This window comes from Corvus hawaiiensis, chromosome 4, assembly GCF_020740725.1.
Source record: "Corvus hawaiiensis isolate bCorHaw1 chromosome 4, bCorHaw1.pri.cur, whole genome shotgun sequence".
Classification (NCBI taxonomy): Eukaryota; Metazoa; Chordata; class Aves; order Passeriformes; family Corvidae; genus Corvus; species Corvus hawaiiensis.
In genome coordinates this window covers 11,780,394-11,792,434 of record NC_063216.1, presented here as the reverse complement: position 1 = coordinate 11,792,434, position 12,041 = coordinate 11,780,394, and the positions used below count along the sequence as shown (strand labels likewise).

General features: G+C 41.2%; 1 protein-coding gene across 3 annotated transcripts in view; it reads right to left on the bottom strand.

Moving 5' to 3' along the window:
* PRR5 (proline rich 5) overlaps nt 1-12,041 on the bottom strand; it is a 105,099-nt gene that overhangs the window by 68,475 nt on the left and 24,583 nt on the right. For 2 of the 3 annotated variants that reach the window (XM_048301557.1, XM_048301560.1), the window contains exon 2: nt 2,860-2,998. The exons of the other annotated variant lie outside the window; for it this stretch is intronic. The gene's annotated coding sequence lies outside the window, so the exon portion shown is untranslated. The remainder of the gene's footprint in view (nt 1-2,859; nt 2,999-12,041) is intronic. 3 annotated transcript variants of the gene reach the window in all.

Genomic DNA, 12,041 nt, shown 5'->3' with positions numbered 1-12,041 from the left:
TTTGTATTGGGAGGAGGAGAAAAAGGGAGCAAACAAAGAGTTACAATTTTGCCAGTAATTCCCATAATACTAATTACTATAAAAATGAGCGCTCCTCTGCTGTGACACAGTAAACCCTGCTAACCTCCTTTATCATCTCAACACTCTCCTACTGACTTTTCTGTCTCCTCATGAGGACAGCAAATATGTCACTTTGCCATTTCTGATTGGCCCTGACATGCCAAGGCTTCTGCATGTGCTAGATTTGAAACCTGTGACATTTCCATGGAATAACACAGGACACATCCAGAAAGTAAAACCTATGTACAAACATTTACAAAGGCTGTGGCCTGCAGATGTAAACTAATGCGGGCCTGAAGCCTTCAATACCTGTTTCCTATGGCCCCTGTTACAGTACAGCCAGACTCCTAAGATCTTTAAATTATAGCATAACACAGTGAAGGGCAAGCAATACTTCCAACTATAAAAATATGTTGGAATATAAAACTTGAATACAATCAAACTGTAAGCATTGCTTAAAGTTTACTATATTGCCAGCCAAGTAATGCATTTTTGCAAGGGAAAAAAACCCAAGTGGTTATAAAATACTGGGTTTATAGTGGGAAGGCAGTGATTTTTCATAAGACTTTGATACTTCCAGTCAGCAAACACTCTGTCAGGGTGGTGGTAAGTTGCTCCAGGCATAATGTTTAATAATGTCTCCTCGCATGGTGGGAACTCTGATCTGACTGTCCATCACAGTAACATTACAGATTACACAGCAATCTATAAACAGTTTATAATAGGATAGTTTGCAAATGCTCCACTAAAAACAAAGTGGAGCTTACACATGTGTCTCTTTTAACTCTGAATTATTTAGAATACCAAGAATAAAAAGTTTAATGATGAACAAACCAAAGATGGATTGTACACAATGAACTTTTAAAATATTTCAGTGAAGCATTAAAGCAGCTTTTAGTTCTGCTGGCAGTGGCTGAATCCTCCTAGGAGCTGTATTTGGAGTTGCAGCTGAGAGAACTCATGTTTGATAGCAAATTAGTTGTTAGACTGTTAATTTAGCTAAGAACAGATGTGGGTATTTGTTTTAGGGAGGGTTGTAAAGTTCAAGAGCAGAAATTTTCTGGGTGTGCTTGAAATAATGCAGGCAGAGGTAGCAGGGATTTCCTGCCTGAGTAATTCTTCCCTCACCTCTTCCAGATGAATCACTTGTGAAGAGAAAAGCAATGCCCATACTCCTCATGACTTGGGACTATCAAGTTCCCATTGTACTACACTACAACAATTCCCCTCTCCGCTACTGACATCCTTAATTCACATGTCAGAGAATCCAGAGTGGCAGTACCTAAACAGCACCCTAGAAATCCTAAAGGAAAAAAGGTACAGGACAAGTAAAAATGAGTGGTCTCATTTTTCTCTGTTTGAAACATCTGTGCCCAATTTACAGAACAAGATAAATTCTACTGTAGGTTTCAGCCTTGCATATGTCCCTGGAAGTGTTTAAGGCCGGGTTGGACAGGGCTTGGAGCAACCTGCTCTAGTGGAAGGTGTCCCAGCCCATGGCAGGGGAACTGGAACAAGATGGTCCTCAAGGTCCCTTCCAACCCAACACTGCGACTATGATTAGAGCCATGCAAGGTTCTGGCAAACTGTAGTTTATAGGGGACCATTTACTCCTGCAGCCTGGGATGAGACCAAGTAACACTGTAGGAAAATCCAGCTACCACTGCAATGAAGTAGCATAGAACAGGAATTCCCACCATTGCCACTCCATACAGTTTGGGAAGAAAGCATGCATTACTACCAAGTCAATCGAAATAGACGTTTTCAAGAGCCAACCCGTTAGAAAAGACACCGAAGCCACAGCAGAGGTTAGACTGCAGTTTAGTGACAAAGTAAATAAATATCTATACGTTCAGAAAGAAAATTCTTTTGTAGGACGAAACTGACAATTGTTTTCTGAGAAAATTTTTAAGTTGTTTTGAAAAAAACAAGAGTTACTACATGTGATGATAATGTTAAAAAGAAAACAACAACATCAGAGTAAGCACATTTACTCTTTCCTTTCACATAAATGCACTTGCACACCACCATACACACTCTCCTTTGATGACTAGCATTTAACAAAGTGATTTCAAGTAAACATTAAAAATGTTCTTCTTCCTAAAAATCTTGAATCTCAAACACAAATCCAATTCTAACAATGAATATTATGGGTTTGGCCAGGCCCCCTGCAGAAAAGCTGCAGCTGTGTAAGACATTCCTACAGCTCAGCTGTTCAGTGTCCCTTCTTGCCACACCCATATATACATCAATCACATATGGGTCATTTGAGAATCCCTCATTGCTTTAGTGCACAGCCAGCCAGGGCAGCTAAATCTGTTTCTGCAACACGACTGTGATCTTGGTGAACAGCAGCTGAATGCTCTCATTCAGCTTGAGGGTGCTGTGGTGGGTGACACCCCAGCTTTTCCATCACCCACTCTGGCTCTCCTCCTTAGGGCTTTTTTCCTCAAGGACATAAAGTTATTTAGAGGCTCCTCTCAGACAGCAACAATTCAAGCAATTTTCTATATTGCTCACTCACAATCCTGATTCAGCTGTAAATAGATTTCCAGCTGAAAGTTCATGAATAGCACTTTTTAAGCTGCATTAAAGCTAGATAGATGCAGACTGGCATGCACTGATGCTATAGACTCCAAAGTACTGCACTATTATTCAGGTATTTTCCTGTGGCAGAAAACATGGAAATTCTGGAGGAGGGATGCTAACCCTGCTGACTCCAACGAAACAAACTCTCCAGGTCTCTGAATTTGGAAACATTTTCCAGTTGCAATTAGTATTGCAGAAACATGTGCTTACCTGCTAAAGGAAGAAGAAAACAGGACTGAATAGTAAACAGGGGAGACTCTGCATCAAGTGTCCAAGAGCCAACATGAAAATTCTTGACAGGTGATATAAACTGGTTGAAAAAAGTCAGGCCCTTACAAAAAAGTCAGCTCTGCAATGAAAGATGAACAAAAGAATAGTGTTGTAAATATTGCTATTCTACAATATGTTTCAAGAGTGCACTAATAAACCCATAATGACATACACAGAAGTAAAATAAGCCCAATAATCAGTGCTGTTCTGCCTCATTGGTGACTCAAATATTTCTTCTTGCACTTTTCCCTTTTCTGTTTTTTTTTCTTCATGGGGAGCAATTCATTGTCACCAACATTAAGCTACACTTATCTCTAAAGAAGGCAAGAGAGTTTCCAGGGGCACAGACAGTGCAAGCAGTTCTGTGTCCCAGCATTAACGAGGTGACAGAAAAAGGTTTGAAACATGCTGCATGATCTACTGTGATCAGCTTTGAAAAGCAGATGTCCTGGATGCCCAGGAAAGTCTTAAATGCATCATTTAGAAATACTGGGAATTCTTCCTTTAGGGCTTCAAATGATGGGTGTAATATCACTGCCTGCCCTGGTCTGGTCTTGAAGTGCCCCTCTGAGGTGACTATTAACATAGTTAACAACTCCAGAGTGGATAGACTGGTGCAACACAGAATTAAGAATTATGTGAATTCTAACCCCAATATAAACACTTTCATAATTTAAAGATTATTTTTGCAAATAACTGGTCAATAAATATAGAATACTATTAGGAAAATCATATATGTGTGTGTCTGTGTGTGTGTGTGTATATGTACACACACACATACATATATATACCATACACACAGATACACAGTGGTATTCACATGCATACACATTCTGAGTACAGTTCTTCATGCCTTGCACTTTGCACAGTCATTAGTACCAGCTCTAACACACTGCTAAATTTAACTAAACATACATAGATGTCCTTTATGGCTTAGTTCATCCTGGGTATAAACCACTCTTGTTTTGTGACATTCATACCCACTTTGCAAGGATGTGGCTGCACATGTTTAAAAATATGTATTTTAAAGTTAACCTTTCCTGTACTTGAGAGAGCTAAACAATCCCCTTATACTCCTACCTTTGTCTGCTCCATGGGTATCAGCTTCATTCTGTTACCACTTATTTTAGGCGAACTTAGAGATGTTAGCTTAAGTCCGAGCATTGGGCAAAGCTGGGCATTTTGCCTGCAATGTATTCAGGACCACAAACACAAGCAGCTCAGCAGAGAGCTGCAGAACTGGAGAAATCACTCTCGGTTGGAGGCTACAGAGCCTTGAACTGGTGTCCTGAGCACCTGGGCCAAGGTAGGGAAAGCAACATCTCAGCAGCATGCGGGAGATAACACATAAACAAAATCGACATGAGGTGGTGCAAAAACACAAGGTACAAACACAGTCACACCAGAGCAACAACTCCTGTGGACACAGCTGGACATTGCATGAGTATATGAAAAACTGCTCTAATTGTATGAGAAATCCCACTGATGTGTTTAGGCCTGAGCAGCAGGCCTCAACCCAAGTTGACTTACAAGATGACCCTGGGCAATATGTGACTAACACCATCAGTATCATTTAGCTAAAAATAGATGACTAAGACGATTATGCTAGCTGGCTCCTTTAGAAACTTTCACATAGTAGTTAGTTATCTCCAAGAAATGAATCATGTTAAGAAATTTCAAAACCAACATGAATAGAGACTTGTTTCTACAATATTTTACAGGAAACCCTCCCAGCCGAGGCCTGGGCTCTGTCTGGCCAAGTCTTGGCCCCTGCTGGTCAGGAAGCGTGCCCTCAGATCCAGGAGTCTCTGTGCTAAAAATATAATCAAGTCACTTCGCCTTACTGATTTGGGCTTATAAAAGCTGGGCCCACTTTCGGGGTGAATTTGGAGACTTCACCTATGGGTGGACACACTGTGTAGGATTTTCCCAATTGCTGAGAAGGGTTCTGCAGGTCCTTGCTGTGAAACTGCCTCCAGCAGCGACTGCTGACTCTGGATGATGGTAAAGTATTTAGGCAAGTGGTAATATATCTTTCTCAATCACTATCCTTTCTCTTGTATAGTAATGATTTGGTGCATTACCTTGCTTATTTTTGCTTGTTGCTAAAGCCAAGTGCATAGTTTTACTGGATGTATCATTTTACTTTTGTGTTGCCTTAATATTCATAGTAAAATAAGACCATTCTTTCTATTGGTGTCTGTGTCCTTTAAATTGCTCCACTGTCCTGGGTTGCAGTGTATTCTATCACCATCCTCAGGAGCCGTTGAAACCAGGTGGGGCAGTGTTTCCTTGCCTCCTCCCCCCAGACTATCTTTCTGTTAATTGCCCATCATTGTCCTGCCGCCTGACTCAGAGATAACTCCCTCCGGACTATCTTCTGTTAATGAGCCTAATCAACACTTTGCCTCATGACTCATTACCCCATTGTGAGATGCTCCACCCAGAGGGAGGAACCAAGCATCCCATTGTGGATATAATCTGGGACTCTGACCACCAGAGGCAACCCTTCCCACTGGATTTCCAGAGGACAGGAGCTACACAGCCACCATTGGACTTTCTGAGGAAGAGCAGACTCTTTTACTACAGGATCACTGCTTCAGAGGACTGCAGCCACCATTCTACCAGACTGCTACCACCACCCTGCCTAACAGGGTGTCAGGTTGTACCTTGACTCTGTCAGTTTGACAGTGTTTTCTTTTACTTTTTTTTTTTCCTCTTCTTTAATTTCCATTAAATTGTTATTCTGACTTGGTGCCTCCCACTGGTTTGTTTTCAAACTAGTACACCCACCAACTGGCAGAACACCCACTGATTTCAGACAGATATTATTGACAAAGAGCACAATAATAGCTATTTGGTTCTCAAAAAATGAAGTGCTCATGCATATGAAAATAGTGTTTTGCTTGGAGAACCTGCTTTGACATTTCTATGCTACCAGATTTTTAAAAATCCTCCATTTTGCCTATAACCAGTGATAATTTGATCAGTCAGGATAATAAACCTACATCATAGTGCTATTCTTTAGGATTTGAGGAGGTCATTTCAGAATAAAACTCCACTGCCTTTTTCACTTAAACTGACCTAAATTTGACAATTAAAGCTCAGCTATTCCATCAATGCAAGAATGAAGTATAAATTATCAGGGTTTTTTAATTTGTGAAATACATTTATCTTGCTTTCATCTAATATTCAGTATATCCAAAACAATGTATAGGTTCAGCAGAAAAAGAGAATGCCTAAAAAAAACCCAACCCATGATGCTGTTGTACAGAAGTTCCAGGAGATTGTAATTAAATATTCCTTTCTCCAGCTGAGCAATCGGTGCAGCCTTTGGCAGATAAAGCAAATGAAAAATTCGTCATCAAGTATTGATACCATCCCTTAAACCAGCATTTCCCAGAAGCAGAATTTCCGAATTGCATGACCGTTTTCTTGGGCACACAATGTTGGCCCAACCCTCTACTCCAGGGAAAGCAGCAACACAAGGCTCTCAGAAGGATCCCTGTTAATGACCCAAAATTACCATCAGGCTGTAGCTTTGGAGACCTCCTGACTAGCACATAAAAAAACATGACTCCCGGGGTTTTTGGACCCTAAAGCTGCCACAAAATCTAGAGTCATCTCAAATTGTTCTGAGCCACATGGCAGTACAGTTTCCAGGTAAATTCTACATGTGAGGCAGAGGAAAAGATGTAGTGTGGTTACTGATGCTGTTTGGGAATTTGTTCAAAACCAAAATTTTACTCCTGGTAGAGGTGATAGTAGTCCAAATGTTATTGGACATACAATTTTATATGTATCCAAAAATAAAGGGCAAACCACAGGACCACTCCTCGCAAGTGCAGTACAAGTAATACAACTGCCCTCCTTTTCTAAGTGACTGTGTTTTGAAATTAATTTATTTCAGTGGGTGCAATTGATTTCTCATACAACATGAACTTGCTCAGTGAAGGGAGTATCAGTTCTTCCTCAGTACTGACAACAAGAGCTGCTGTAAATCAGTATTTCAGTGTAGCTGACAAGAGCTGCCCCACTTATCATCTATTTCTCAGCCAGCTACAGCCTGAGAAATCGGTCACGCAGACTCTAATTTTGGCTGTTACTGTGGATGTCTTTCAATTCAGCATGAGTGGCCAGCAAATAAGCCCTATCATTTCAGTGACTGCATTCCACAAAGGTGCAAGCCAAGTATCAAAGCTCTGGCTGCAAAAGGTGATTGCAATTGAACTCTAATCAGTCTGGCAGGCTGATGTGATCAGGGTCTGTTGTGTTAAAACCCACTGTGGCTCTATTATGAACCTTTTCCTACTGCAAAATTTTAATCTGGGGCTGCAATGACAGGGCAGTGTATTGATGGCTGGAGACTGAAAAGGCCTTGGTCACTACTTACAAAATTTTGCCAGGTCAGCTCAATCAACCACAAATGTGGAAAAAAAGTGCATGAAGAGTGAAATGAAAAGACATCAATATAAAATGCACCATCCATACTCTTGGCTTTATTCTTCAAGTTACATGCATGTAGTTTTTCCTTCGGGCTATCTCAGCTTTATTTCAATGGCCTCTTGTACTTCTGGCATTCCCCTCCCCTTCCATTTAACTAGTCAGCCTACAACTGGTATCAACACAAAGAACCACATGGTTCAGCCTATGATTGACTTCCCAAGCACCATGGTTCACTCTTCTTTCAAACCTGTGAAAGACTTTTTCGTCTCTGTTTTTACCAGAGATAAAAAGATGACAGTATGTCTTCCGGGTTTTACATCCCTGATCTTTCTGTATTTCACTCTAATGGAATAAAGTTCTTACTATAAAATCAAATTATAACTAAAGGATGAATTGTGATGAGTTCTGGCCAGAGAATAAGATAGAAAAGCCCCTGTTGACTGTCCCTGGGGCAACACTGTACCTCAGACAAATAATTAGATTGTTTTTAAGGCTGACATTTCATAGCGGATTTTTTTTTTTGCTGACAGCCTGTTTCTGTTGCATGTATTGCTGACTTGCTTTTCTGCTGCATTAGTGACAATCTGCTTTTATATCTCTGAGGACATAAACTAATGAAGATTGCAACCTAAAGGAAATAATTCTCCTGAAAATCCTTCAAGCTACTCTTAAAAGAAGCCAGATGAAAAAGTTATAGAAAGCTCTGCAATAAAAAGTGTCAAATTTAACTCTGGAGACAAAGGGAAAGCAAGAATGTACTAAAAACAAAAACTAAAATTTAAGGGGCTGATTACAGGATTAACATGGTCTAAAAGCATCAAAATATCTCCCATCTTATCTCAGATTATGACTTTTTCAATACTCAAAGCTCCTACTTAAAACCTCTCTTCACACTCACAGCTCCAGGAATTCATATTTAGAATCTCTTTCATTCTTCACTTCTCATAAACTGACTCTTAAACATAAGGACTAACTGATCACAGGGAAAATCATGCACAGATCTCTGCCAGCTGCTTACATGGGTGAGAGTGGTGACACTTTGCAGAGAGCACCTAGTGAACTGCATTTCACAGCACCCCAAGTTTAATTCATATTCAGCTAAGTGAAAACACCTCGCAAGCAAAGCTTCCAAATTCAACTGCATCACTGACAGAATTTTCACACACTGCAACCAGGCTGTGAATTTAATCCTGGAGGTAGAAGAGCAACACATTTTTCAAGGGGTGAACTACAATTTAACAAAACAGATAGAAAATGTTGATGATGGCTATGTTCCTCAAATTCATAAATTCATGTTTTTATAGACATTTTTAAATCCTTCTGCACTGCCTTAGCTCTGCCTTAAGGAAAATCATAGAAAAATATTGAACCATTTCAGCAGGAAATGACTAGAAAATCCTATTTATAGTGTGCATAATTTGAAGTTAAATTCACCTTTGATGTATTAGTGCCTTGGTTTACAGGCTGTCCATTTACAAGTCTCACATGAAAGTCCATATCCCACAGTGATTTCAATAAAACATTAAAGCTTCAGGTTAACTCAAGAAGAGTTCTTGGATGGGTGGGCACAGCATAACTGGACACTGAAAGTTCCCTTTGAACTCTCCATGGGCTCTTTCAGGACAAAACAGAAAGGTCTCTTCTTATCTTCCATTAAAGCACTTGAACTCATGAATTTTTGAAGTAGCATTTGAAGGGTTTTACTGCTAGAGGATCCAGTGAGTGTAAACGAGGTCCTTTTGTAAGAATTTCACTTGAGAACCTGCTGGGTCTCCTTTGCTGGCTAGTTGCTTTAGGCATCTCGCAGACAAGAACTGTCGACTGCTTTACCCCTGAATTTGAAAACTGAACAAATCCAGGGAGGACATTTTGTGCAGCAGCCTAGCACTAGCTCTGCAGCAACACTTCTCTGCCCACCACAAAACAGAAGAAAAAAAAAAAAAAAAAAGAAGGCAGCATTCTACTTCATCTTCCTTTGCTTTTGACTGAAATGCCAACATTTCTTATTGGTTTCCTTCCTCATTCCCAAGAACTGTGGGAGGTGGGAAAACAAAAAGGGAACATGTCAATTTGTCCTCCTATTCCTTCACAGTGGGGAGGTCCTGCCCAGAGTCATCCTCACTCAGTGAGCCCAGTGCTCAGCTTGTCTGCCAAGGTGTCACACCACATGTGGAAAACATCTTCAGGAATAGCAGTTTCCTATTAAGAACAATAGCCACCCTCTAAGGAGATTAAGACAGTGATGGATCCTGGGCAACTTGGACTCAAAGCCAGCTAAGAGAAACAAATCTCACCCTTTTCATCCAAGCCACCGCTCCTGGCCAGCAGCAAGCAAGCTTTGGAAGGAGCATGAGAAGAGGGGGAGAGAGGCATCTGACAGCAGAGCAGAGCCAAGAGTGACTTCCCGTGCAGCAGGAATTTATAGTCTGCATGGCAAAAAGTAACTACAAAGCCACAACCCACAAACCCCCTTGACAACTTTATCTGTCTCTTTTCACAGTTCTGTAGACTTTGCTGAACATGCTCTAAGGATCACCAAGGTTATCATGAACATCCCTACTCAAACCACCAGGCTTCTGGCACAGCACCTTTCAAGAATACACCTCTCACATGTCTCTATTTTCAGAGCAGAGCTGGGCTTACTTATTCCCTCGGTGGGGATCGCAAGCCTGACAATGCCAGCAATGGCACCAGATAGAGGCATACGCAGAGTATGTAGTGGAGTTTTACAAGAGATGCTCACAAGGCCCCAGTGGCAAACAAAAACTGTGAGTGGGTTACATGGATAGTACTCCACCGTCATGAATCCTGAAAACAGAAGTAATAGTCACTTGCATTTATTAGTATGAGGGAAACAGGAAAAAAAATGAACATTAAGTAGGCAGTTCCAGTTCATCCTAAGCTCATCAGAGATGGCTTTTCAAGTCAAGGCTTTTCAAGCAAAGAGAAATAAAATAAATGATGCCACTATTATCCCTTCTGCCCCTTCTCCTGCCCTACCAAAGCAAGGATGGCCGACGGGCTGTGTTTTATTGTTGCTGTGTAAATCCAGTGGTGTCAGCTCTGCTGCCAAGAGAGGTGAAGCTTGGCTGAAGCTGCCAGATGCATTACTACGATACTTTCTGCTTCAGCAGCCTTGCAGATTTTGAAGAAATGCAGCAAATAGCTGGAAGCAGCAACTTCTTATATTTCCTCTGACATTTCTACCACATTCTCAGACTCAGATTCTGACTCTGCATGAGATGGCATCCACTTAGACAAAAGCTTCCCCAGGAAACCCAGAAATATGAGAACACAGCCTGCATCTGCTGCCATTCTCAGAGCACACACTGCTGCCTGAACCCCTTGAGAATAACAGGAGAAAAGGCTATAAAAGAAGTTTCTGCCTCCTCTCCAGTGAGGATGATATGCCTGCATATATTACTATGGGAGGAGACAGAGCAGGTCTCTCATCTCTTAGTTCACAAAGTCTGGGGAGATGTGAGTACAGGGCGTGGACTTCCACCAAGGTTGGCAAGTTCATGGCTCCATTGATCCTCCATAACTGAAACCAACCAGAGGCTGGATAAGCCATGCACCAAAGTTGGGACTTGGTGTGCTGGAGGCAGTATGTAGGGAATGGTTTTGTGGGAAATAAACTAACAAAAAAAGAAGAGCTAAAGAGAAGTAGCAGCAATTACAGGGCTATCACAAAAAGCACTTGGATTCAACTCAGCTATCTTTTTGAGCTTGTGCCATCACTAATTTATACTCCTACATTGCAAATATATGTGATGTAAAGACTGCCATCCCATCATGACCTCTCTGAACAGTTATGAGACACCCCTTGAGCCCCTAAACTATATTCAGATTCTCAGTAATGACTCAGTTGCAGAGCTATTCTCAGGGATTAACAACTGCCTGAATGGTCCTTCAGCCTCAGGAAGCGACACTTGCCAGTGACTCATCTCTGGAAAATCTCTATCATCATTAGTAACACTGGGAGAGGAGTATCCAAAATTGTGTTATGCTGGATTTTTTTTTAAAATTGAGTACATAAGGTATTGTTCTACTGATGTCAACAGTACTGGATCAGGACACAGGTTATCATGAGACCACCTAAAAGAGCCTGTGGCTCTGGGAGAGGAGAAGTAAATTCCACATTCCTTGCACTGGGTGAACCCCTCATATACCTCGAGTGCCCAGTTGAGATTTCAACAAAGGTATTTACAACCATTCACAAAAGCACACTACACCTTTGGAATTTTTGTTTAGTTTTGTGTCTGTTACCTTGCAGTTCATGCTTGCCTGTTTTCCATGTTACTTGATGCAAAGAACATTTTCTTTCCAATTGAAAGGAGGGCATCTTCCACATATTCCTGGATCTGGGACTGTCAGAAACTCTGCACCCCTGGGTAGCAGACAGACCCTGAGCTAATGAAGCATTGAAACACATTCTTAACTAATTTTAAACGCAGTAGCTGTACCACTGTAACCCAAACTGGCCATTCTCCTTTGTTTCCAGATAACCTATCAATGTTCCAAAACTGACTGTGCTGCAAAGATACAGGATTTGATCCTGAAAAAGCATGTGTGCTGAAATGTTTGGCAACCAAGTTCTAAGGAAGTCTCTGAAGAGAAGTGTGAAACGAGAGGGAGAGGATTCTTAAGGTTTTCAAGCAGTTAGAGGCTTTGCT